The sequence below is a fragment of the Monodelphis domestica genome, chromosome 6 (genome assembly GCF_027887165.1).
Source record: "Monodelphis domestica isolate mMonDom1 chromosome 6, mMonDom1.pri, whole genome shotgun sequence".
NCBI classification, from domain to species: domain Eukaryota; kingdom Metazoa; phylum Chordata; class Mammalia; order Didelphimorphia; family Didelphidae; genus Monodelphis; species Monodelphis domestica.
In genome coordinates this window covers 179,545,773-179,552,939 of record NC_077232.1, presented here as the reverse complement: position 1 = coordinate 179,552,939, position 7,167 = coordinate 179,545,773, and positions in this window count along the sequence as shown.

Genomic DNA, 7,167 nt, shown 5'->3' with positions numbered 1-7,167 from the left:
GTATGGTATGTATATGTGCACATGCATGGACACATGTATGTGGTAGGTGTGTGTAATGTGCTCACATGTGTGTGCATGTATGCCTGTGCCCACCGCTTGGGTGTGTACGCATCTATATGCATGTATGTGTATGCGATTATCACCTGCTTATAGATGATCATTGAACCTGTAGAAGCTAATTAGATCATCAAGAGAGACAGTATCAAATGAAAAGAGAGCCCAGGGCAGAGCTTGGAGGTGTCCCATTGCTTTAGCAATGGGACGGGTAACATACCAGCAAAGTAGACTGAAAAGAAGTCATGGGATAGGCAGGAAGAGAGCCAGGTCAGAGAGGTATTGTAGAAACCAAGGGAGGAGAGAGTATTCAAGGGAAGAGAGACTCACCAAGGTCAAGAGCTACAGGGGATGACTCAAAACAAACACAAAGATAGAATTCTATCCTTTGGGCTTAGTACTTAGGAGATGGTTGTTAACTTTGGAAATATCAGGTTTCAGTAGAGTGGTTCAATGGGAAGTTCTGTGCAAAAGGCTGAAAAGTGAATAGGTTGTGAGTAAGTAGAATCAGTTGGTGAGAACGGAGAACTTTCTCTAGAAGCTCAGCAATGATATGGGAGAAAGTAATAGGGCAATAGCTCCATAAGGTTCCAGGGCGTCATGAAGATTCTTTTTTAAGATGGTTGAATGTTTGAAGGCGTGAATGATGGTAAGATGTTTGAAGACAGCAGAAGGGGAACCAAGAGAAAGGGAGAGATTGCAGACAAAAGGGAGAGAGTGGTCACCACTGGACCAAGAGAGAATTGGATTAAGGACATAAGTAGAGAGGTTGAGCCTGACAAGAGGAAAGGCCACTTGCTATACATGCTGGAGCAAAGAAAAGGCAAGATGGGGAAGACATTGTATAACACAGGCTTAGAAGTAGAGAGAAAGGTGATGAAGGAGTTCCCACCTGGTTGCCAAAATTTTCTCATTAAATTGGGAGGTGAGATCATCTGCTCAGAGACAAAGAGGAGAAGGATAGGGAACTTGAGGAAAGGTTTGGAATAAATGCTGAGGAGAGCAGTAGCAGAGTAGAATGATATCCTGGAAGAAAGTTTCAAAGAAAATGCATTGTAGAATCCACAGATGTTTCCACAATAATGTTAAACATGAATGGTCAGATTCTAATAAATGAGTAGCTTTTCCAATTGAACTCATGTGATTAAGACTGAAAATTCTAGTTAGTACTAGGTACCATTTTATGTAAGTTTCTACTCCAATGGAATAAATGAAGGTGTAATCCTTTTAGGGTTGAAGCAACATAGTTTAGGAATAAGAACACTGACTTTGGAGGAGCATAGAATGATAGAGGGACCTTAAAGGGAACATTAGAGCTTATCTAGTAGAATTTTATAGAAGAAGAAATGGGTTCATAGTGGTAAAGGGACTTATCCATGCTCACATAAGGCCTGACTTCAAATTCCCACTCTCCTACTTTCTGTCTATGGAGTTTTGGGGCAAATAGTGTCCCTTCTCTAAGTCTTGGTTTCCATATCTATAAAATGAAAAGGTTGAACTAGATAACTTCTCAGGTCTCATCTAGCTTTAAGTCTATGATCCTAAGGAAAGAGTGTAGGGCAAAGCTATAGGTGTAAAGTCATGGGCTCAACCTTGGCTCTTAAATTATCAATGCAGCAGCTAGGTGCCATAATGGATAGAGCACTAGACCTGGAGTCAGGAGGACCTGGGTTAAAATCTGGCTTCAGATACTTCTTAGCTGTGTGATCCTGTGCAAGTCATTTAGCCATGTTTGCCTAGCCCCTGTCCTTCTGTCTTAGAGTTATTACTAAGACAGAATATAAGACTTAAAAAAAAAGATAAGTTATAGCCCAGTCACTGATCCATATCTGTGTAAGGAGTTTCCACACCATGAATTCACTCTACTCATTAAATCATGGGGCCAGACCAAAAAATTTCTTTTTGATTACCTGCTGCTGGTGGGACTATTTGTGTAGAGTGTACAATAGGGATCCAACCTTGGAGTATGGGAAGTTCAAGTTCAAGACCTACCTCATAGATGGACTGAATGTATAACTCTGCACATAGTATTTGAGTTCTCACTACTCTGAACCACAGGCCCACAGCTTATATTCCACCTCAAAACTCTCCAGTGCCTGAACCAAATTAAAGTGCAATCGAAAAGTTAGATAGATAGATAGATAGATAGATAGATAGATAGATAGATAGATAGATAGATGGATGGATGGATGGATGGATGGATAGAATAGGTAGATAAATAATGGAGAATAAATAGAATATAATAGATAATGCACAGAAATAAAAATAAATAGAAATGCAATAAAACATATATGCTGTTAATTGTGACTTTCTAAGTCAACATGTAGCCTGCAAAGATTTATTGTTATTTGAATCTGGCACATTGTTCTAGGCAATTCTCTAAAACTAGAGGTTGCAGAGAAGGTGCTGACCTGTATTCATGGAGGGAAGTTTCCTCACCCAGGAGTTCTCCAGAACAAGGAAATCATAAATCCAACCTCCATCCCCATCCCTACATGGAGTTACTTGATAAACTCCCTTGTCCATGCCTATGTATCTCTTACATTCTGATCCTGCCCTTCCCTCTGAGACTCTGTGGACCTGTTTCCTTCTCTGTAGAATGAAGAGGTAGGAATCGATGACCTCTCCATTCCCTTCTAATTCTAACATTTTGTGCCACTTTGCAAGTTCACTAGGAGAAAGGATTGAGTGCTAGCATGGAAAGGAAGAAGGAAAAATAAGGAATGAAAAGTCCCAGGATCATTGATTTAGGGCTGGAAGGCACCTCACAGGGCATCTAGTCCAACCCCCTCATTTAATAGGTGAGAAAACTGAAGTCTAGGAAAGTGAAGGGATTTCCCCAAGATCAAAGCTATTCTATAGCATAATCATGATTTGAAACCAGGACCTTTGACAGCACTCTTTCCACTTTATTGGGGAAGAATGGGAAATATTTGGGAGCAAAAGAGATCAAGGAATAAGAGAATACATTTAGGCTAAGAGGGAAAAATAGAAAAGAGATGGAAGCAAAATAATTCAGAGATGAGATAAAGACAGCAATCTATAAAAAGGAGAGAAAAGCTATGAAAATAAGAAAGAGTATATGATCAGTCTTTATAGGCTGTGCTGTCCCTATGCCTTTGGTTTTAGGAAGGAGTATAATAATTCTACTACTGAAAACACCTTTTCTTCCTTCTGTCTCCCTTCTCTTTCTCCTGAAATCCAAGGAGTTGTAGCAAAGGAGTTTGTGCAAAGAAAAGGTGAAGGAATAGCTGGGTGGGTCAGGAGTTAAGGAAACTCTAAGATCCAGTCTCCAATACTCACCAACTGTGACCCTGGCAAGTCACCCAACCCCTGCTTGCTTCAGTTTCCTCATCTATATAATGGGAAAAACAATGGCACCTACCACCCAAGGCTGTTGTGAGGATCAAATAAGATAAATAATTATAAAGCCTAACATAGTGTCCAGCAAATAGGAAGTATTCTATAACTATAATCTATTAATATTATTAATGTTATTATTATCATTATCATCAGTTCTAACTGGTTTCAGCCATTCTATGGTTTCCCAAGCAGCCAAAAGAGGCAATGAATTTCTCCAGAGGATATTTCTTCAGCACCCATTGTAGTTTGTTGGGAGAAAAAGAGAATGCACCTCTAACATGGGGGAGCAATGAGTCCTAGAGAGATCCCATTATGGCTCCATTAGCTTACAATGCTTACTATGTCAAGATTTAAAGAAGGCATCAGACACTGTCTCCTGATCCTTCGAATTCATGATAGAGTGGCAGATGTATGTGTGTGTGGGGGGGGCAGGGAACAACCCTCTCCCAATCCATATTTTCTACATAAAGTATATCTGAGACATAGAAGTGAGACAGTATGGTATCCTGGAAAGAGAATAGGGCTAGAAGGCTGAATCTGAATCCTGACTCTGATAAAGGCAAGTCATTTATTTTCTCTAAGCCTCCGTGTCCTGAGCTGCAAAATAAAGAAAAGACCTGAAGACCCTATCTCAAAGGAGTATATTGATGATTAAATAAGGTAATGTTGGCGAAGTCCTTTATAAATCATAAAATATGATTTATTGGGGCATCTGGGTAGCTCAGTGGTTTAAGAGCCAACCCTAGAGATGGGAGGCCCTGGGTTCCAATCTGGCCTCAGACACTTCCTACTTGTGTGACCCTGCACAAGTCATTTAACACCCAATGCCTATCCCTTAGCACTTTTCTGCCTTGGAACCAATACACAGTATAGATTCTGGAAGATAAGGGTTTTAAAAAAAAGATTTTGATTACTCCTGCCATCAATACCCATCAGTGGCAGAGGTGAGAACAGAGTCTCATCATCATTCCTTTGCTTGGTCTTCTCTGATATACCATGGTCCTTCCCTTTAGAAATAAAACATAATCCTTTCTTCTTCTCCCTACTTTCACCTCCATGTGACATTGTGATAGAATAATATCACTGTTTGCATTTTTTAAGTTTCAATAAAATAAAATTACCCCTCCCTTTCCCCAATCCCTTCCCCCCTCCCCACATACATTTCATAAAAACAACATTAGTGTGGAAAGTTGTGGGCAAAAGGAGAGTCTCTAATCTTCCTGTGCATTTGCTAATGCCCCTGATCTTTTCTTATAATCCCTGGTGTATCCAATACTTAACATACTTCCCCTGGCACCCTCTTAGCTCCATGTCCAGGCTGTTCATGCCAAACCAATCCATTATGCATTCTTCCGGAAGCCAAGCATCAGTCGAGATACTTGGCAATGGCATCATGCTAGATTTTTTTGATCCTCTCCTATGCAGTGTGAACTGACTTTCTCCTTATTCACTCCCATAAATATCCCCCAAATCAGTCCTCTTTCTCCACTCACTGAAGGCCTTCCTAATTATTTCTATGCCACCTACTGTAATGCCCTTTTATATATTGCCTCTCCCCAACTCCTCCCATACTTTGCCACACATTCAAATATTCTTCCATTATCTCTCCTTCATTTCCTCCTGGTTACTTCCCTCTACTTTTCTTAGACTACAAAGGGAAGATTTTGAAATGAAAGAAATACTGAAGCCCTGTATCATTAATGCAAAGCCTCAGTAGATACAAGGAAGAAAGCAATTCCCGTCACTATCAACATCAGAACACTAAAACTTTCTGGTGGCCTTAAGGCACGATGGCACGTGTTCATTTTTAATTTTACAGCAACAGAAATGCAGAAATGAATGATTTTTCATTTGGCTTTTAAGATTCAAAAGTGATCCTCCAAATTGGAAAGCACATGCCCAAAGGAATCTTGAGTTTGCCATTTATCCTGCCCTGCAATGTTGTTGTGGGAAATGACAAACAAGAGGGATTATAAAGCACTTTGCAAATCAAAAGTGCCATAAAAATGCTTATTGTTGTCATTATTGTTAATAACTATAAGTAATATCGCCTCTGCTCATCGATGGACTTTGGCTTAGAGACAAATGACCTTTCCCTCCCAGCTCCCCTTCCCTTTGACTATACCTAACGCAATCAGGAGTCTCTCATCCACAACCAATATTTCAAGAAGGCTTTGTCACACTGTGTTGTGAACTCATAAAGTTTATGGCACTGTCAGGAGCTGCTCATTTACTAATAACACTGATATTTAAAGCCCTTAATAATGTAGGCCTGAAGTACTTGCAAGATCACCTCTTGCTGTCCTACACCCTGTTGAGACAATTGAGGTCAGTTTGCATCTCCTCTTTGTGCAAACTTACCTTTAACAAGACTGCAGAGCCAAGAGAGATAAGCTGGGATTTCCCAGCAACCCTTTAGCTCCTTTTAATATTTTTGAGGAAGATAGCTGTTTGAGGGGCTAAGCAGTTTTCTTGTCTCTTTTGTTCTTCTGGTTCATTGAGGGAAAGAGCTTTGTCCTTGCTCAGTCATTTCAGTCATGCCCAACTCTTCGTGACCTCATTTGGGGTTTTCTTGGCAAAGATACTGGAGTGGTTGACCATTTCCTTCTCCAAGTGGGAGACACATTTGGAAATATCTGAGACCAAAAGAAGGGTGTTGGGTCTGCTAGATAGTAGATCCTTAATAAGTGCTTCTTGGACTGTATTGCATTTGAGCTTATTGAGAACTTCATTTTTAATCATACAATCCAAGAAGGGGTCCCTTCCTACTGCTATGAATGAGCCACCATGCTTACATTGAACTATTTGAAGAAATCAATGAAAGAAGAGACATCTGTTTGTTTTATCGTCCTCCAAGAAGAAGGAAACCCTTTGGAAAATATATAGCCACTAAGTAGATATCTGATCCAGCAGATAAAGTGCTGGACTTAAAATTTCAAAGTTCAAATCCTGCCTCAGACACTTACAGGGTGTGTGATCCTGAGCAAGTCACTTCATCTCTGCTTTTGTTGTTTCCTTGTCCATAAAATGGGGATAATAGTACCTTCTTCACAGAGTTGTTCCAAAGACCAAATGAGATAATCTACAAAATGCTAGGTCAATCTTAAAGCTGTGTATACATGCTAGCTATTGTGTGTATATATATATATGAGAAACTAAAACTGAATCCTTTGAAGATACTTGTATTTATAATACCGCATTTGTTTGGTGACCTAATGAACTCCCATGGAATTATGGAATTAATTTCCATATCGACACTGATAATACTCAGATTTATCTATCTTGCCCCAAACTCTCTTTTGACTTTCAATCCTGCCTCTCCAGCTGCCTTTCAGACACCTCAAACTGAATATCCAGTACACATCTTCAATTCAAAGTGTCCAAAACTGATCTCAATTATCTTTCCCCCTGAACCTTCCACTACCCCAACCTTTGCTATTATTGTAAAAGATACAACCATTCTCCCTGAGCCTCAGGATCACAATCTAGGAGTCATCCTGGATTCTTCACTATCTCTCACCCTCCATATCCAATCTCTCACCAAGGTCTGTCAATTCACCTTTGCAATATCTCTCTACTACAGCCACCATTCTTGTCATGACCCTCATCACCTCCCACCTGGATTACTGCAATAGCCAGCTGGTGGACCTGCCTGCCTGCCTACCTCAAATCTCTTCGCACTCCAATCCTTCCTCTACTCAGCCATTAAAGTGATTTCCCTAAAGCCCGGTTCCTCTCATGTCAACCCCT